Source organism: Cyrtonyx montezumae, unplaced genomic scaffold (genome assembly GCF_038088225.1).
Source record: "Cyrtonyx montezumae isolate F1298 unplaced genomic scaffold, pur_monq_1.0 scaffold_0, whole genome shotgun sequence".
Taxonomy (NCBI): Eukaryota; Metazoa; Chordata; class Aves; order Galliformes; family Odontophoridae; genus Cyrtonyx; species Cyrtonyx montezumae.
Window position 1 is genome coordinate 50,811,643 of NW_027071824.1, and position 20,997 is coordinate 50,832,639.

Genomic DNA, 20,997 nt, shown 5'->3' on the forward strand with positions numbered 1-20,997 from the left:
TAACAAAACCAGAGGAGATGTTGTGAGTTCTTTGATAAGAAAGCTGTTTGGTTGTTATAATTAAAAGCAGTTATAAGCATTTTGATGTTTCAGAGTGGGCCTGCTTGGGATGTGGCAGTGCAGTGCATTTGTGTTTAATCTGACCTACTCTTCAGGGGTGGGACAGTGGCTTCTGCCTTGTCCCAGTTTGAGGATGAGGCTGGGGAGGGATCACTTATGTGCACATAGAGAACACATGAAGCCTCCAGGACCAGGGTGAAGACTCTGAGATGGGAAAGGCTGAACCAAGCCAAGTCTGGAACAGCTTGGCCCAAAGGAGGGGGAGGTGTGGCTGTGGGAATCCTAGAATCACAGGGTAGTTGAAGTGGGAAGGGGCCTCTGGGGACATTGGGTGCTTTGGTGAAGTATGAGGGAAGAAATATGGGAGGTAGAGGAGTGCCTGAATACACGGCATGCTCAGGCTGCTGTACCAGTTCTTCATGGCCAGTCTTGGGAGAGAGGTGGTGACAGGCCCACAGAGTGTCACAACCAGAGCAACCAGCTTTGTGGCCTCCATCCCTAGTGGCTGCAGGGGAATGGGGGCTTTGGCACAGGAAGGGGAGCATAGCATTGCACATAGCAGGTGCTGTTCTGGGCCTGTACCCCACGTGCCTCACTGTAACTGGCAGAATGACTTTCAGTATTTATTATTCTGTGGGTCCCCAGAGTAGGGAACAGCCTTGCTGCCTGCCAGTCCCTGTGTGCCCTCACAGCAGAATGTGCGCGGTGAAATGGCAGAACGCTTTTGTGTATTTTTAACTGGCTTAGAGTGGGAGATGCCAAGGCTTGGAGCTCTCTTATTTGCTCTCAGTTGCTTTATTTCTTTTTCCTCATGGATTAGTATTCAGGGGAGTGTTTTGCTTTTAGGACGTGTTGGGGTGTTTTGGAAGAAAGCAGACTGCAGTGGAGGGGAGGGTCACAGGGAACAGTAGTAGGGAACGGAATACAGCTGGAGAAGGAGCAGTCCTACAACAACCCGCATGCCCATCGTAAAGCAAGGCTAGCGGAGGAAAACACATTTTGTTCCCTCAATTTCTCTACTCTGTTATCTCAAGGTGAATTTTTAAATTCTAAGAATCAAACAAAGGAGTCAGAAGAAGGGCAGAGTTTGCTGTGCCTCGCAGTGTAGTGTGTGGTACAGTAGAGAATTCTTTAGAGAACCTAGAAGTCATGGTGAAGAAATAGGACAAATGTTCCAAACTTTCTTAATTAACTTGCATTATCAGTTGCTGCACTGAGTTAGTTTCTCATTTGAATTTTCAATCTGAAGCTGAAGCTCCTTCTGAATGAAGTATTTCATTATTACTGCTACAATTTAGCCTTTGCAATCTGAACATTTCAAAAAATGATGGACTTTCCTATCTAAGAAAGAGCTACAGCAAGTTCTGGCTTTGAAAAGCTTAAAACTCACTCCGATATAAATGAGAAAAGTGTAGTCTCACTGTGAATCTTTCTTTTCTGAGGAAGTTAGGAGGTTTTCATATTTATTTAGATAGGGATGTTTTAAAATTTGCATGCAGTTCTTTGAAATTCTGTATTTTGTTGCTGAAAATGTCATTTTTAGTTCTAAATAAAAAGTGATAAATACTTCTCTAGGAGGCTGGAGCTCCAGGATTAATGTGGTTGAACTAGTTAAATGTTAAATCTATTCAAAGAAAAACTGCATAGAGACTGCAAATGTTCCTGCATGCAAGTAAATCCTTTTTATATTGAGTCTGGCTTGCTAAAGACGTAACTGCTCTGCCAGCTTGTTCTGTGTAGATAAGTTATGTATGTTACAGGTGTTATCATTGGGCGTTGTATTTGCTGTCCAAGTTAATCCCAAGCTAAGCACACAATTTAATTCCACTTTGTATTTAAATAGGAATCGAACGTCTTGAATTGAAGGCAAAATGCTGTAAGACACAGTAGATTTTATACAAATGTTTCAAATCCTTGATGAGTGAAAGCATAAATTTCTCAAGAAATGACAAGGACAGTGTCAGAAGGTTTTTTTCTGTTTTTCCTTCAAATAAATATCTCTTCAAATGTTATCTGCTAGGGGTTCTCCGTGGGCATTAGTTAAAGTTGGTTTTATCTGTGAGATGAAAGTATTGCATGCCCAGCGCCATAGTTTTGTACTAGTGACTGCTGCTGGGACTTGTGCCGATCAAGTGACTTGAGAAGTCTTAATTCTGTGTCTTGACTTAGCAACCCAGCCACGGGTTCTCTTATCCCACGTTTTAAGTGGAAAGATTTGCAAAAGGGTGGTCAGGATGATGCTTTAATTTCACTTAGCTTACCAGAACTCTTGGATAAAATGTTGCAGATGAGGAGATGCATCCAGATTCCACTCTAAGTTGTCAGAAGTAGGGTAGTGAAAAGCATTTGCATTGGGATGAGTTTCAGTGCCCTGTGTTCTCCAAATAAAAGAGTCTTGTTTTTGCCCAGTTACGTACTTAGAAGCAACCGGGCTCTTTTGGCTGCAGCTCTTCAGAAAACTCAGCCTATGATTGATACGCAGCACAAAAGGTCTAAACAGTTGTAAAGGTTTCCTAAGCAATGACGAGCAATGTGTTGGAAGGGTGCAGATAGCTCCAAATGTAAATTACTGCTTTTACACTCCAAGATTTGGGATTTAAAGTTTGCATGCTGGAATTCAGATTGGGCATTTCTTTCTTTTCCGCTGGTAGCATCTCATAGCCTTCTCTTTTTCTGCATGTTAAATAGAAGCCAGAGAATTGCTCCACCTGCACCATACCTGTGGTACTACTAGTCCAGTAACTTGTCTCTGACTTAACCGGATCATGGAGCTTTAGGAAAGGTTTTTAACATTACAGGGAGAAAATAATAAATCTTCTTTGCAATTAGACCAAAGTAAAGCTGTACATGAGATGTTTAATAGCCCTTTTAATGCTGTTACCAGCATTACAGCAAAACTGGATGCTGTTCTGTGTTTATAGGAAAGACTGACTGGTGTTCCAGGCCTACTGATTTTTCTCCTGATATAGTGAGTTCGATAGACTACCTTCTCATACGAAAGCATATTCCTTCTACTGTTGCCTAATTTCCATCGTACCTTCTCTTTCTGAATTTGAGATGAATGTCATTAATTTCTGTTCTTCTGATATATTTGTCTCTATTTATTCTGCAATTCTCATTTAATACAATTTTAATCTTCTGTTCCATCCTACAAGGTCATTACCAGTCTTTTCTGAGCCACATGTATCTGCTTTATCCTTAAGTCAGTCCCTCTGTTGACAAGGTGATTGTGATGGTGCCTGGTGTTCCAGATGATGCCCAAGTCTGTTCTGCTTCCAGTGCTTCATCTCCCTCCCAGCACATCCACCCTTTGAGGGGTTGCAATACCTGGAGTCATGTCCCATGCTCACTTCACCAGCACCTCACCTATACAGATGGCTCTGTGGAGTCCAAATGTTGTTAAGCACCATCCCTTCTTGGAGGCTTTTCTGAAGATGGTGCAAGATCACTACACTGGAACTTATCTATAAATGGAAAACTCTGCAGTGCTCTTTGTATTCTTGTGAAGTTCTATGTACCATAAGAGCTGTGCAATTACTGTGATTGATTCAAGTGGAAACCCATCCAAAAGGCAAGCAGGGTGTTTCCAGAAATGATCTTGGTTGAGGTATAATCAGTTTTAAATCTGTACTGTTATATATAAAATCTGTGGTCAAAGAGAAGATTTATTTAGCTGAAAGTAATCACAAGGCAAACATGGCTGTGGTCTGTAATTTTTATGGATATAGTTGAAGTATTTTTGGAGGTTTGGGAGCTGTTGATAAAATGACAAACTGCTCTTGCCTCATGAGCATTTCCCTCACTCTGGAAACAGTAAATGCACTAGAGAGTAGTGGTGATAAGTTATGCATTTCCATAAATAATACATGTTTATGTTAATTTATTTCATCATTATGTGATATCTGTGCAAGAATTACTGTCTCCAACCTAGTATTACCCTCATTGTTTTCAACTGTGATAATTTAAGTGCTGAGGAAGTAACTTGTTGCTCTTGGGGGTGATGAGTGTGGGACAATGCCTGTCCTCTGCTGGGACATGAGCAGCTCCTCCAAGTGGTTTTGCCCCACAAGCATGCTGTGGGGGAAAAGGGACTCGCTGTGGGTTCCCCCTTCTGCATTGTCATGCCTGAGGATGCTGAATTCCCGGAGCTCATCTGTCGGGGCAGTGCTGCCACCTAATCAGGCAAATTTGTTTTCACTGGGGAAAGATATTGCAAGGGAGCTCCAGCAGGCTGTGCAATGCTTGATTTCATGCCTAAATGCTACTTTGGCAAGGGCCAGGGACACCAGTCAAGATGTTGCAGCTCATGTTGAGGATGCTGTCTAATCACTGATTGGCTAGATTAGGGCAGTGCAGGTACTCAGCCCACTCCCTCCGCTCCCTTTGGGACCACACTGACCAGGCCCTGGGGCAGGAACGGCTCCTGCTGGTGAGGTCATGTGCCTTCCTTTTCTTTCTTTTTTATTTGGTTAGTTCTGTTGTTGCCTTTCAGCTTTTCTATAAATAAACAAGAAACTGCTACTGATAATGAATGGCTAAAGCAGTGGTTGTAAACTCCATCTCATCTAATAGAAAGCTTCCTTCAGCAAACCGCAGAAGTTGTATTCATTTTAATCAGCCATTATCCCTACCACAATTTTTAAAAAGAACAGAATGACTTTCAGTTCTAGAGGGGCATTGAAATGTAGTGATTCTGAAGCAGAACAGATCAACTTTGCCCACATTGCTTACTGGGAATAAAGGAGCCCCTGGGGTTATTCTGTCAAATTAACTTTGTTGCTAAGATAAGCATACTCCATGGAAAAAGATCTGTTGAACAAACTTAAATGCGCAGGTATTGGTTTATAATGGATTCGTGTTCCTCCTGTCACCTTTTTCTTTCTTCTGTACTTCCTTTGTTGTATTATGCTTTTAATTATTTTGGAAATCCTAAGAAGAATCTGTGTCTGCACTGTATTTCATAGGACGGCAACACAGGGATGCCTTGGCAGTCTCTGAAGTACTGCAGAATAAGTTCTAAGAAGTAGAAAGGATGGAAAAAGCTTCAGCTGAAATTCCTTTCATCAGGCTATTCAGTGTGGCAGCCCTCATGAAGCGGCAAAATCAGGTCAAAATTGCCAGACCCCCACTTTCTGGAATCAAAGAATCTGTAAACCAAACACTTCAAACCTCTGGGAGACAGAAGTTTATAAACAAGTATCATTATGGTTTGTAAGACAGAAAATAGCTTCAAAATAAATGTGTTGCCTCCCATTGCTTATTTCAGAGTTTTTCTTCACTTGATATCATAGTGTCTGTGGTTTCTGAATAATGTCCATTGTCTGACACTCCAATCCCTTCCTGCCACAAAGGCAATATGCTCAGTGGTACCGTCGGGTCTTGCTTTGGATGAGCCCTTTGGCTCTGACCTGGGTAGGAGAAGAAGGTGAGTGTCAGTGGGCAGGTTGGGGCTGGGTTGAGGCACGAGGCCAGCAGTGGAGGCCCCTTTCTGCACCTCCTCTGCTTGGCCTGTGATCTGCTTGGAGCTGGGGAGCCTAGGGGCTTCCAGCATCTTGACCCTGTGTAAAGCTGAGAGTGTATGGGTCTCTCTCTCCTTATGTAAGGCTTTGTTAATCACCTTCATCCATCAGTTTGTGTTTGAGGTACTTCAGAACTCAGTCAATGGATTGCAGAGTGGCTGAGGTGGAAGGGGACCTCTGGAGGTCATCTGATCTAATGTGATCAAACCACTTGACCAGGACTGTGTCCAGATGATCTGTGTGAAGCTCTCCAAGGATGGAGACTCCATTGCCTCAGTGGGCAAGCTGTGCTCAAGTCCTGAGAAGTAAAACCAAGTGCTCAATTCCAGCAAGTGTTCATCTCTGACAGAACTGACCCTTTATATCTCCTGGTTCACACTAGGACATTTGGAAGTTGAACTTTTTGCCTTGCTGTCAGTCTTCTTTCCCAGCATCAGCTTCTTGATTCTCTCTTCCTGTGAATTTATTCAGACCAAGCTTGTGTCATTTTGATAGAAATAAAACTGTTTTCCATCAAACTCAAGTATTTGCTGAAGATAGCTGCTTCCACTACATATGTCGCTGGCAGCCCTAAGAAAGTTGGAATCATCTTGGCTACTGAAGCAATTCAGTAATTTATAGTACATGTTTCAGTGGCACTAATCTGAGCTAGATTTGGCCAAATTAAATTTAAAATCCTGTTTACTTCTTCACCAGTCAATAGTAGCTTTGAAATGTGTTTTGGAAGCTTGATGAGATCTCATTGCACAAGCCAGGAGGATTTGTCTTAATTGGATCTGATCTTTAGTAGTCTATTATTTGGAGCTGTGTTTCTATTCTTCTCTTTAATGCCTGGCAGTGCAATCTTTTATCTTCTGCAACCCAAGCTGAGCCCTGTAAACTGCTCGTGTGCAAAACGCCACAGCTTTGGAGAGATTTCCTTTGCCAAAATTACTGCTAGATTGGCCCACTTATGTTCATTCATCAGGTTTTCAAATATGAAAGCAGTTGCATATGCCAGTTTCTTAGTAGGTAGACCTGATATTTTTTTTTCTTTTTTGGGGAGAATTGCGCTGGAAATTGCTTTTGCTGCTGATAATTAATGTTTTAATTTAGCAATGTGTTAATTAATGCTTCCACCTGGTTTTCTATTTTATTCTAGAATTTATTTTGCATGTTTAATGAAAACCTTCATTATTTTTTCATCTGAGTATTTTTTGTAGTTAATTTTTTTGTACAAGTCAGAACCTTATTTTCATCCTTAAAATTCCTCTAAATGCTTGCTTTAAGAATGTGAGTTCTAATGAGACTGTATCATTATATTTTTTGAATTTTACTGGCAATATAAAGAACAATCCAGAGTTTTCTGTTGAGCATGCATGTTTGCAGCTTTTGACTACTTCTTTCATTCTATGTGTGGAATGGGGAATACATGTTCTACTGGTCACTTTCAACTGGGAAATTAAGATATTTGCCATTGGTAAATAGCTGCAAGGAAAAAAATATGCCTGCAATTTCTTTTAGAGGTGACTTAGCATGAACTTCAGTTTAGTAATAACTTCTCTAAATGAATGCTGTGACTGCTGTCCACTTAAAATTTTATTTCTCTTAGTGGCAAACAAGTCAGCATGGGGTAAGTTGGGATCCATGCTTGCAGCTGGTAGATTTTTGAGTAGCAGCTGCTGGATGAATGTTCTGACTGTGTATGTTCTGCCATTACCTTAGATTACTTGCTCCTTTCCTTCTGCACCTGCCTCACAGGGTGAGAGAGAGTTGGTGCCATTGCATATGTGCATTCTAGCAGAAGCTTGAAAGCTACAAGATGTGTAGCTGTTACCATCTTGGACCTAGAAGTGGAACTTCTAGCCCAAGTCCCATGAAAGTTCAGCTGCGTAGATCATATTTCTGTTAGCAAAGGTGTCTGTTAAAGATGTTTCTAGTTAGTGCAGCCTAGGACAGAATGTTGATTTGAAGGAGACCTTGTTTCTCTCATGCTTAATGATTTGAGTATGGGCTATAGTTATCTTTATATGCATGTTAAACTCAATTCCTAATATTCATGGCGTCTGAAACTCTTGGATAAACTTACATCTATCAACATCAACAATATATGGATTCAGGATCATTGAATTCCTTTGAATTGTTTTTGTTTGTTGATGTCTGTGGCCTTGCTGGAAGTTAGATACATGATTTTGTTTAGTTTTCACTATTTCAGAATGGCTGAGTATTCCAAAATCAGAAGTTATTTATTTTTTTTATTGCCTTTCTGAATATATATAGGTAGCACAAATTTAATTTCTTGATGGTGTACCAAACTGATATATATCTTAGTGAAAATGTAGAGGTGCTTCTGCTTTGTTGTGGCAAGGAAGCCAAAACCTTAGCACTCCTGGGGCAACATGAAGAAGGATGGAAATGAGAACTTAACTTTTTTTTTATATGTATTTTTCTCCATAGTAGTATCCTGATGCCATGTTAAATTATTGCTAATAATACATTTTTTTTTTTTACTAAAACATTTAAAGTTACTTTGTAGATCAGTAATTTGGCCAAACTACAGCCATGATGGGGAAAGGCAACATGCACATTGCTTCTGTGCGTCAGAGGGACATTGTGCAGGAGGTACAAGCAGAGCAACACCATTAGTTACGGGTAAATGACTGCTCTTGTACCCATAACCAGCAGCACCCCAGTCACATGTGCAGCCTCCTTCCCCATTCTGGCGACTACAAGCCCTGCTGTGGCATTGCAAGTGTTGATGCAGGCAGGGTGACAAACCACTAGCCTTAGCTATAAGCAGAATCGTGATTCTTTGCCATCCTGTTTTAACTGTGGCAATGGAAATGTGGAGATTGATCATGAGCTAACTGAAGTTAATGGGAAGACCTCAGTTTGACATCAGTGGAGGTTGAACAAGGCATCAATAGTGCAATTTCTTCGGAGAAAAGGCTCCTCTGTGGTAGTCCTTAAGCAAGTGTTTTTGTAAAAGCGGAGAACCTCTGAATGTAATCATTTTCAATCCCTTTTAATGTTCTGGTTCCCAGTTATCATGAATAGTGAACAGCTCTTTGTGCTTGGTGGCTGCGTGTGCAGTGATATCACGGCTGCTGAGAAACAGATTTCGATGAAGCTGTTGGGTGTGTACTGCAAGCTCAGCTGCAGATGGGAAGTGCCTCTCCCATGGAATTTAGATTAAAATTGCCATGTGTAAAATATCCTTCTGCAGTTTGAAAATCTAGATTGTGTTTTAATTGATAAAATAGACTTAAAATTTTAAGTATATAACCTTTCTGGATGATGTCTTTCTTCCCAGAGACCAGTGGTATCTGTATTTCACTTCATGAAATTTTTATAGCAAAAGAAATGAAGCGGTGTTTTGATTATGAGGTGGAAGCCCAGAGTTGAAATATTACTGGGTATTGTTTCCTGTAAGTTCTCTGTCTGTGTATGGGTGTGTAGTGCACTTTTTTTCAAGTGCGGATGTATCTCCTGGTTATCTCATTAATCATACTTAAAGTTAATAGGCTTTTAAAACATACCTGCAACATGACATGGCTTTGTGTTTAATTAAATGTGTGTCTAATCCTGCAGTTGTTAATTTGTCGAAGTCCCACTGGAATTTCTTGCCACCCGATAAAATATGGGAGAGCTAACAGACTTTCAGAAAGTTAGTGCCCGTCTGAGAGAAATCTTTTTTCTTATTTGTAATGGTATTCTAGTACCATGTAAGCTTTTGGTTATTTAGTGGTTAAAGTGTTTCCTCCCATGTTGACAGCAAATTGCTGTATCTGTTTAATTTTCTTTGGACCATTTCCTGTCCACAAAAGACTCTATCATAATTCTCAGCCTTTCTAGTAAACACTCAATAGATAAGAAGTTATAGCTTCCTAATAGACCACATCCATGCAGAAATTTGTAAACATCCTTTTTACATCCCTTTCTTTCAAGATTTACTCATTAGATATTCCTGCTACTCTGTTGTTTGTGACAGATTGGCTGGCCAGTGGTTGTAAAATAGGAATCTTCTGACTGTCAGTGTGCCAAAAGAAAACTATACTGAGAACACATTATCAGTTTGAATATTAAGATATTGTTTGTAACCTTAAAAGCAAACCTGATATATATATATATATATAATGTCAGTGCAAACATATAGGTTTTTGTTTCAGTTTTGCATAGACACAAAACCTGCTCTGGAAATATATATTTTTTTTCATTGTTATCACTTTTGAGGAGGTTCAAACTGGCAGTTGAATATGTTGATGAGCACAGATTGAATGTCTTTGCTGGGCAACCTGAAACACAGTAGATTTTGTGCTGAGCTGGTAGTCCTGCCCATTAGGTGATCTGAGTATTTTCCTAATTCACAGTTCATTCTTTGCACACTGAAAATGTCTTAACCAATTAAGTCTTTGATTCTTGAAGCTTCATGCATGAGATTCCTATGACAGTGAGGATCCTGCTGTGCTCCATGTCACAGGCTCCAGGAGCCTAGGCCCAGCAGTGTATACCTGGCTTGGGGTCCACATGCGAGTCTTATGTGGCTACTGAATGTGGCCTGCAGTGTCCTGGTTCAGAGGGACGCCCTGACATCACAACACAGAGGGAGCTTGTGCTTCCCTTCAGCCACAGCTTCTCTTCCATCTTAATGTGCCCATTACACACTCCAGTCAGGGAAAGAGGAAATAAAATTCTGTCAAGAGCATCTGTTTGCTTCAGTGTATCTCTTCATTGTTTATGGATCAAGATGAACAGAAATTACTTCAGTCCAGCTGAACTTTTTCAATACTTTTCAGCATAATTTCTCATCCTTGTTTGGTTTAAAAGTTTAGATTAATTTCCAAGGAATTCACTTGCGTGCATGTGTTTGTGCATAATACATTAGTGATTTCATCATCTCCTTTCTCATCATTACTGACTTCATTATAATGGCTCCTTGGAGAGATGGACAAACAACTCTGCCTGAAGTTGTCTGAATTAGGACTTTAGGCCTGAAAACCCCAAGGCGCTCAGTTTCTCATTCCAGATACCTTACTACCAACAGTAGTGTTTTTAATTCCTTTTCTGTCTAGTTTGGCAAAGTAATGGTAAGGCTATTTTCACTAAGAAACCTCCAAGTCTTGTCAGTTCTGTGGGTGAGGGAGGCCTATTTCCTTCCTCCCTGCGATTTCTAAATACTTAAGAGCCTATAAATTAGTGGCAGCCTCAGAGGCAGTTGATATAACTGCTCTGGAGCCCAGCATTGTTCTCCAGACACGTCCCCTCCTTTCAGCTCAGAGAGGTCAACTTCAGTGTTGCGTTTAGGTTTCTGCTTTCTGAGGCTGGTCAAAGAGTAGAGGAACATAGCACATTCATCCTGACTGAGTCAGGAGGGTGCATTTGGTGTGTCTTCTGAGGCTTTCTTGTAATGAAATAATTTTCCCTTAATCTACTAAATTCATCTAAATGGTTTTCCTTCTTGGTTTTCTCATTTTTAATTTCTACATGGTGCCTGAGGAAACTGGCAAGGGTGCCCTCTCAGGCTATGCTTTGTTATGCTGCAATGCAAACCAGCGTAGAGAACTTCTTTAGCCCATGTGCCATAAAAATACACTTTATTTGGGAAGCTCCCAAATCTCAGATCTGTCTGCTCTTCTTTTCTGCTCATCTTGTTTCCTCTTCATGCTTGTACCCTATTGAGAATATCCATATTTCTGCATGTCTGGTCTACATTATTGGTGTTTGGGGAAATACCAAATACCCCTTTCCCGAAGCTTTTGGACAACAGACAGAAGGCAGGAAGTGGTCTGATTTGCATTACTGACAGGGACTCCAAACACCTCTGATTGCCAAATTAGGAAAGCCTTTGCAATGTGCTGTTTCAACTTCAGAGAGAGAGGGTTTTTTTTTAAATAGGTGAACTGTACAAAGTGACAACTGACTACTTCTTTTTGGTAACTAAAGTTATTGATGAGTTAGGAGCTTGGTCTTTTGGGATTGGATTCTGACTGTTCTTTTCCTGAGTTTAGAGCAGTACAGGGTGGTGGATTTTGTATTTATCAACATTTTGCATTCTCATGTTTTGTGCTTTCCACAGTCCAAGAGAGGCACAGCTGGTTGTTTGCAATTTTGTTTTCTTTATAGATATTGCTCCATTTTTATTTATGTATGAATTAGAAGGCAAAAAGGACTCTGCATGTCTCCCATTTCCTAGCCTCATCCTGAGCTAGGAAAAATGATGCAAATCCTAAGGCTAGCTGGTCTTTACACTATTCTTTACTCTGGTATAAACAGTCTTTTACATCCTGACTCATTTTTTCCTTAAGGAGTCAGTCATGAATGTCTCTTTCCATTTGCCTGAATAGCATTAATAAAAATTGTATAAAGATTCGAAGTGATCAGTATCCAATAATCAGAATAATTAAAGAAATCAGACTTGTCTTATGAGATGATTCTTTGTGTGTTTTCCATAATTAAGACAAATGCCTCCATAGACTGTATTAGGTAAGTTGATTTATAATGTAGCCAAGTACTGATAGGATACTAATCAGCCATGTTAGTGAAAGCTGGACACAGTTCTGTTACGGTAAGCAAGGTCTTGTCCCTATCTGGAAACAGTACTGTTTCATCATGCCGTTCAGTAGAAAATGTGATGAATGTGGTTTTGCCTGTGCCTATATTAACAGTTAGGTCAGCCTCAGTGTGTTCAGTCCTGTGAAGCCTGGCTTATTTGCTGTGGATATTCTGAGTTGCAGGATTATGTTGTAGTTGATTTGTCCTGCTTACAAATGCCACTTCCCACATCATAGTGTTCATTGCAGCTGTCCTGTGATCAGGTGGGCGACTGGTCTCCAAGATGTTATGTCTGTCACCACTACCACACGCTGATCTCTCCTTCCCATGCAATGTAGAGCTATCTCTCAGCTACCCATTGGCGTAACTGTAGCATTATTTCAAGTGTGAGCATGTGACTTGCTGGTTGCAGATGACTTATTTCCTGTAGAAAATCCTAAAGCTGAACTGTGTTGCAATGTACACCAAAGAAACAGTGAAAAGGAGTTCAAAAGAAACCACCTATATTTGCTTTATTGAAGAAAATAGAAGCACTTCAGAGGCAGAGGTCACTGTGTAGTTGCTGTCTTACACCCAACTCCACTACTGGCTTGAGCAAGTGCTAGTAACTGCACATACTGGTGGGCTTGGAAGGGCAGAGGTGAAGAGGAAGCATGGGCATAAAACCTCTGATCTCATGGCAGATAGCATCTAAATGAATGTCTCTTCTTCTTGTATGACTGAGGTGATGTAGCTACAACAGCAAGCTTGGAAGGTCTTCTAAACGGGGAAAAAAAAAAAGCTTAATTTCTGAACAGGAAGAAGAGGCTGTTTTGGGCAGAGCTGTGTCTGAAGACAAATCTGCAGGTAGGTGTCAATGCTGCCTAGCGATTTTTAAACTGTAAAAGGAAACTAGTGGATAAAAGGCAAAGATTATCTGTTCCTGTGAAACGGTTTTTACTGGTAAGTGCAGAGCAAGTCCTCATGTGTAGGAGCTTGTAACTGATGGTGCAATAACATAGCTATCTTGACAATCATGTGGCCTTGAAGAAGAATGAATAATAGTTGTTCACGTCTCTGGTTTTCCTACTGTGTGGTGGTGCTTTTGTGGTCCTGCTCCAGGACTCTTTTTGCTCAGGTGCAAAAGGAAGGAGGTCATTTTGCATACAGTGCCTGGGTTGCAAGATTGCTCTTCTGTGTTTGAGATGCACTTCGTTCACAGCAGGCAAACCTGGGCACTGGGGGGGAAATGTCCCATTGTGAACAAATTAGATTCATGCTCTTACTGTACAAACGTGTCTCTCCATAAGAAGATCACGTGGGCTTTTAAGATTTCATTCTTTTCCAGCTACCTTTTCCTGTAGTGAGCTTTCTAAGAAAATAAGGAATCTGTTTTCATTATTTTCATCTCTTTTACTGGGGGCACCCGAAGGTGGTGCTTTCACCAAGTGACCTCTGTTTCAGTTAGTAGGTTTGATTTGGCTTGGTTTTAATTTTGCCATAAAGTCAAAGCCTTGAGTTTTTTCCTATCTCATGTGGCTGAGGGAAACTGCATGTGTACAATCCCAATTTATTTGCGCTTTTTCAGTATTGGTCTTGAGAGATGGGACATTGACTACAAGATTTTGTAGATAGTATTGGTGCAGTTTCATTCTTGGGACACCATTTTCTGCTAGGAACAAGCTGTTGCTCAAGTACTTCCAAAGGAATGACAGTGTCAGTAAAAACTTTCCGTGAAGCAACACTACAAAAAAGCTATTGAAACTTGGAAGCTCTTTTCTGTCACGAGGGCTCTGGCTCAACTTACTAAATGACAGGCAAAAGAGCGTCATTACTGCCGTTGTTGAATCGTGGGTTATTCTCTCTTTCTTCCTCTACAATCCTACAAACACTGCTGGGGACATTGGAAGTGGGCACATAGATACCACGTAGCATTTGGGAGGGGAATGGATGGAAGAGTTTCTCTCTCTTTCTTCTCTAAAGAAACAGGGGTCTCTAACAGTTTGCCAAGGTATCTGCATTTGACAGGAAGGAAACTTTTTTTCTTTCTACATTAAAGGTAACTGATAACTGTTCCTTTGTCTCCAGCACCATATTCAAGCCATCCTCTCCAAAACAGGTGGGCTTATTTAGCGAGTTGCCATTTCCGTTGGTTGCAGAAAGCCTATTCAGGTATTGCCTGAATTTGTTTTGGATGCTTACCTGAATGTGGTAAGGCCGACTGAATGTTCTTTTAGGGCAAGTGGAGGAACTAGAGTGACTGCAGAATTAAACTGTTACCAAGTGCTCTTCCTCTTCCAAGCACCCACAGCTAATCACGACTACAGTTTCTGCAAGCTCAGAGTTGCATGGTCACCCATGTCAGTCGTGTTACAAATAATGAAAGCTTCTAAGCTTCTATGTTTTACGTGCATGCATAAATCTCATGGCTGCTTACAGTTGTGTTTAGCTGTCTGGATGGGTATTTATAATGCAGATTACATTCAGAAGTGTGTGTTCTGGATCTTTAAAATCTTTTTTTTGTTTGTTTGTGCATACCAAAGGCTTTCTGATTTTCTTACTAAATAATTATAATGTAGTTATTTTATAACATTCTCTTTCATGAAATAATGTGAAGTTGAAAGAACTTTGAAGTTGAAATCTAGTAATTATTCAAAATGTTGTTGGCTTCTCTCTTGATGTTTTGTGGCTAAAGCCGAAGAAGTGTTTAAGAATTTCAACTTACATAGATTAGGATTTAAGAATCAGTTTCATAAATATTTGTTCAGATTTCATTTTGTCTTTGCCACTTGTCACAGCTGAGAAAGCTCCATGCTATCTTTCAGTGTGAGAGCACGTAGATAAGAGCAGAAGAGCACAGATACTAGTGAAGCCATGAAGTCATTGGGTTGCTGCTTATTACCAAGAGGCTGTGGTCTCCTTAGTTGTTGCCCAGAACCTTGAGTGATGGAACAGGGGGTGAGGCCAGAATCTATCCTCAGCTACATAGGCTGCCTCTCAGGGATGAGAATCTTCATGCGTTTCTGACCTAACTTTCATGCGTGCTGTCAGCTGTGCCTCCATGCCCTAGTAACCACTCAGGCAGGACTGCACAGATCTGGGCCATGCCCTCACGGGACAGAGACTGCAAACGGTATCGTGGGTGGAACTGTGCAAAGGAGGAGCGTTGGTGGGGAGTTTTGGGTGGCTGTACCTCCCACCCACACCTTGTTCACTGTCCTTGACGTTCCCCTGCAGTAACTGGGCAGCATCACCTGACACTGACTTAAACCGAAATTGTTTTCTTCACCTTTTCTTAAGAACTACTTCTTGCCTGCTAATAGTTTTTCTTTTAACCCTGTATCTGCTATCAGCCTTCCATCCAGTGTTTCCTCTTCGGTACAACTAATGCTTTCCCTGAGATGCTGGAAGAGCAAACATCAGCTGTGCTTTGACCATCAGGAGGTTCTCCTGGATAGAGGCATTCCCCAGCCAGGCATGGACCATAAGGGCAATCGGGGTGGTCACCTGGAGCAGCATTCCATTTTTCTTTTCTACTATGTGCTATGGTTTACTTTTGTTCAGGGTTTTAATCTCATTTTCTTTCTGAAGTTTGCTTTGCATTGGGATTGAGACCACAATCATAGAGTTAAGATGAAAAGAAGGATCACAGTTCATATCTGATGTTTTTGGATAGGAAGGTTACATGGCTTGTCTCTTCTACCTATGAAGACCTACCATGTTTTTTCACCAAGATGTTGTATTTTAGTTTGGGAGAGAACAGCTGTGATTTTCTAAATGTGGCTTTTGTAGTTGACTCTGCCCTATGAAGGGAACCTCTTCCATGTTTCTGGCAGGAGGAAGCAGCTGGCCACATGCGCTTTGTTGTTTTTTTTTTCCCTGTCTGTGGGAGCCTGTGCCTATAGAAATGAGTAGAAATTTTCCCATTGATGTTGGCAGGAAGAGTGATCAGACAAATGCATAACTCTGCAAAGCACCCGTGCTCAACATCTCTAGGGGTCCTTCGTGGTGTTAGTCCTTTTGATGTAAAGCATCTGGTTTTCTGTAGTGAAAACTCTGCTCTGTAAAATCCTTGCCAATGAGAACGGCAGTTCAATAAGAAGTGCAGTTCTCCTCAGTGGCAGAAACTTTGAAATTCCTGGCACGAGGAGATTGATGTTAGAAACTCTGAAAGACAGAGGGTGTAAAAACCTGTGAGAGGGGAAAACCACACATAGCTGACAGCTGTTTGCATCATGTGAATACTTCACAGCGTGAAATTGGCTTAGCAGAAGCAAAGAAAAATAACAGCAGTAGCACTGAAAGCTGGCTGGAAGAAGGTGTAGTATTGACAGGTTTAGTGCTTGGGACTGAACTTGTTTAACTCACCTGAGTCTTGCAGCTTTTTAATGCAATGTGGAAGACCAGTTTACAGGCTTAAAAAAAAGTGTAAAAGCTGTATATTTTTCCCGCTAGTATTCATTTAATATCAGTTTACTTTGCGACTATGGATGTGTTTAATAAAAATTCTCCATCTGCTCAAGGAAAAAATAGAACTTGTTAAAGTTCATCTGTAAAGACACTTTATTATGGCTTACTGAATGTAAAGGACTAGGAGATAAATTCAGTCAGACTGAGGAGGCCAGTATTTCAGTTTGCCCTGAAACCTCCCTCTTTTAACTCCAAAACTTCATGAAAGGTTTGCTCGCTGCACTTGGTATTTACCAGTGAGTACAGGAGACCTTACAGGACTGTCTGTGCAAGATGTGTCAGCTGGAACACTGCAGCATTCACCCTCCATGCCAAGCAACTCCAATTACTCTTTGGTCAGACAAACTTTTTATTCATCGAGGTGCAGTTGTTCGCCAGAGCTATTTGCAATCATGTGGCAGTGGAGGCACAATTAATACATTGTAAAAGTAAATTATTTTTTTTAATGGCATGTGCTGTGGATATGTAATGGAGTCCTGCTGGCTTTCCCCTGAGGAGCAGTATGCGGCCAGGGGGAGGATCTGCCAGTTCACAGCAGAGCTCTAGGAACTCTCCAACCAGCAGGAAAGGAAAAGTGTGCACCAGAGTCCCTGTGGGAACTGGGCTTTAGTTTCAGCACGGTGCACTAATGTTGTCAAACTGCTAAGGCTGATGAACTGCCAGCAATTATCACTTAGAAAGCCAGCGGTTTCCAAAGCCATCCAACACACCTTACATGTGTTGGTTGGACCAGTCTGAAGTCACTTCACTAAAAATAATAATAATATATTACTGAGCATGTATTCTGATTCAAGAATAGTGTTGAGTTTTGACAAACGACAGTCAGTGGTGTTGGTAACTACTTTTGTTGTTCAGAGTAGGCATGGGGGCTGCTTCCTTGGAGTGTGTCACTGGTGCTCTTTACCTTGTGGTTAAAAGGACTGCTGACACTATTTGCAGCAGGCCAAAATAAAGAACTGAAAGTAGCAGGATCTCCTTTTCCCTGTAAACTGGATGGAGGGAGAATTAAAAATAGCCATTGTTAGAAAGAAAAAAGTCTTATTTTGCAGTTATTTACAGAAGCTGGAAATGAAACAGATTCAGAGTGGAAGGGCTAAGAAGGGAAGAAGCTGTCTCCACAACAGCACTGCTCACAGTCCTGTCAAGTATATTGTAAGTAAAACCATAGCTTGGGGTAGAGCAAATGTCATTGATTTCCTTCTGAAGGGATTTGAGTAGCAGCTCTTACTGAGAGATGAGGATGCTATGAACACAACCAGATCACACAGTCACTGCCACTGATGGAGAAAAGACCATGCAGAAGCTTGGGCAATGTTGGTTGGTTTTTTTGTTTTTTTTTTTTTTGGACAGAGATTTGTAACTTCATCGGTCATCAGTGAGTAAGCAGTGGAAAAAATCTGTGTCCCAACCTATCAGGCCTGTGAGTCTGAAGTACTCTAAGTTGGAGCTTTTAGACAGTCCAAGAAAATATTTTTGAGTGTTCCTTGCTTCTCTTTCAAGCATATGTTTTAAAACAGGTCTTTGGGGTTGCACAGCCAACCTCTGAAACTCCTACTCTGTTGTTCTGTGTGACTCATCTACTGCTGCTTTCAAATTGATAACAAAACATTTTGTCTTGAGTGATTGACCTTAAACTCTGGTCTCCCTGGGATCCGGCAGTCAGTGCAGTAGAACAAATGGGTGAAGTGTTGACCCAAGGTATGTGGAAAGACCTAAGGAACAGCTTAAGACTGTTTTCATAAGTATTCCCAGTTTGTGTTGGATCTATGCCTTTACAATAAGTAATGTCATATACGGGCTTAATAGAAGTCTCTGTGGAATACAGAAGGAGAAAATACTCTTTTTGAGTATAATTTCAAGACCTGTGAACCAAAATGCTTTATTTTGGCCTAGAGAACACCAAATGTTGCCTCATGAAAATAAATAGAAAACATATTGCATTTCATTATTTTATTTGTGTAAGCACTTCGGTGTGTCTAATTCTGTTAATCTAAAATTATAAACAAAATTACTCTGATATAATCTAATTTTCATTATAGACACCAAATGCTGTTATGCTGGGCAACAAATTAGCTTAAGATAATTTTGTCTTTAGAAAGTATAGTTGTAATCAACAGATTTATAGTTTAATAAACTCTTGTGATATATCTTTGCTCTATAGCATATAGAGCTTTGTTTTCAGTTCAGCATTCCCATTAGTCTAATTTAGGTTTATTGGTGCAATCACTGGATTTAAGATGTGACCTTTTATTTCTCACCAACAAGAAGTGCCAGTGTGAGATACTGGAATGAAACAGGAGCCAATTACAAGGGATTTTATCGTGAAGCTGCTGATGGATGATATCTAGAGGTGAGGGTGAATTGTAAGATCCTGTGTTTTGTCTGGAATTTGGATGGGATGGGGGACAATATGTATGCTCCCACCTGGAAAATGTGAGGGAAGTAAAAACCTTTTCTGTAGACCAAAAATCTTACTTTCTGCCTTTCCTCCTGTCAGGTCCAAGCTGTAATCTCTGAACACTGGTGCATGTGCATTTTTTTGTTGTTTGTTAGTTTTTTGACAAATAGCTCCAGTCTTAAGTATTTAAAAACCCAGTCTTGATTCACCAAAAACCGGCAGCAGAGCTCCCATACAGATGGATGTGGAGAATTAATTGCATCTTTTTTTTTTTTACAGATGTATTTAAGCAAAGAAAAGGGAAAGCTAGTTAGAAGTCTTTCTTTTGTGGTTTGTCTGTTTGCATGTGTTTTAGTTTCTCATGCATTTCTTTACCTACTTTCTCTAAAGAGTGAACCTGTTGTATTTTGCTTTTTTATTTTTTCAGAACAGCTTGCTGTTATGTTAGGGAAAGTCACATGCTTGCAGTTTACACAGCTTCTTTCTTGTCTGAGTAAACTGGTAGAAATAATTTATTAAGCTCGGATAGGAAATATAAGCAGTAGGAAAGATCTTAGGACAAACAAGACATGAAAAGCAGTCAGCATTCTTCTTTCTTTTTGTGTAATTTTTCTGCCCTCAAAAATTTTTAATTGTGGAGGGTATCCCTAGTTAAAGCTTTTTGTTCTGTTTTACATTAAAGCAAGGGGCAAGCGTATCTTTAACTGTGGCCCATTGTCTTGAATAGGAAAAAAAAAAAAAAACAAAGCCTGAAAACCTAAACTAAATTATTGTTTTCCATGAAAACTCATTTATTTTTGCACAGCATAGGTTGTTGTGGTTTTTGTTTTTGAATGGTGAATGGCTATGTGTAACAAAAAGTGCCCCAGTTCTGGGGTTCAGAGCAATGGCATGTGCCAGCTGTTGATGCCAGAGCTTCCTGGGAATGCTGGAAATGAAGTCTCCACATCACAGTGTTGATCTGAGAAGGGGGACGATATATGTCTGTGCCCATTCAGGCTTTCATTAGAAATACTGGTGTTTAAACAAAAACACACGTGGTAAGGGGGCAGTGGATCTGGTTCATTTGCAGCATGTAGATGTGACTTGGTGTGACAATTTTGCAGACTGTTCAACATCCTAAGCATGTGTGCACATGGGTGTGGTTTTCGAGTTGGCTGATTGTGTGTGATATGCAGTACATATACTTCTATGAGAGTATGCAGTATGTGAGGAGATGGGAACATGCCCTGCTTTAGGATCTTCTGATGGCAGTTTGTAGTGGTCTCTCCCTGTCTCAAAAGACTATAGTCTTCCTTAGGTTGGCGTGTTTTAATGTTGAATAAAGCCTGAAATTAAATCTGTGGGGCTTAGAAGAGGAGCAATCCTTCTCAGTCCCTGTGACATCCCTCAGTGTGGTCACAGCAGAGCTCTGAAGGACAGAGTTGCCATACAGGCAGCTCTTTTACTCAGTGAATGGTGTGATTCTGTGTGTGGGCCCCAGCCGTGAGGGAAGGCTTCTGCTGACAGCACAGGGAGACCTTATCTCTGGTATAATTGGGGTAACGGGTATGGCAGGCAGCAGCTTCCCCTTCCCCTGCTCCTCCCCCCATCTCCCATGCTTTTAGACTAAAGAGAGGGTTTCTCTGCTGAGAAAGCTGCATTTTATAGGGACAGGAACCAAGAGACAGTTCATTTCTATGGAGAGTTGCTATTAATAGCTTGCTCTGTTAACATACATTCTTTCACTAAATGAATCCTACAAGCAGGGTTTTGTTCCAAGCCCACAAAATACTTTGTATGTCCTTGTCGCTTTGCACGTGCTCGTTGGGACATCAGCATTTCCCCTCGACACGAGAGGTAGACCTGTCCCTTGTGCAGTGATGGAGTCATCCTTGTGAATAGGCCTCTTCTTTTGTCCCTCACTAATAGCAGAGGGACCTCTGGACACATCTGCTGTGAAGGAAAGTAGGGCAGACCTTACTGGAGTCTGTGCTCACTGCTTTGAGACCACACTGCCATGCTCTGTGCTGCTCTGCTCTTCCCTAATTCCGCAGTTGT

At 40.9% G+C, this 20,997-nt stretch overlaps 1 protein-coding gene across 4 annotated transcripts in view; it reads left to right on the top strand.

Annotated features, from left to right (window-relative positions):
• FYN (FYN proto-oncogene, Src family tyrosine kinase) overlaps nucleotides 1-20,997 on the top strand; it is a 128,453-nt gene that overhangs the window by 19,149 nt on the left and 88,307 nt on the right. The window contains exon 1 of one of the 4 annotated variants that reach the window (XM_065734924.1): nucleotides 12,910-13,052. The exons of the other annotated variants lie outside the window; for them this stretch is intronic. The gene's annotated coding sequence lies outside the window, so the exon portion shown is untranslated. Of the gene's footprint in view, nucleotides 1-12,909; nucleotides 13,053-20,997 lie in introns of those variants that run through there. 4 annotated transcript variants of the gene reach the window in all.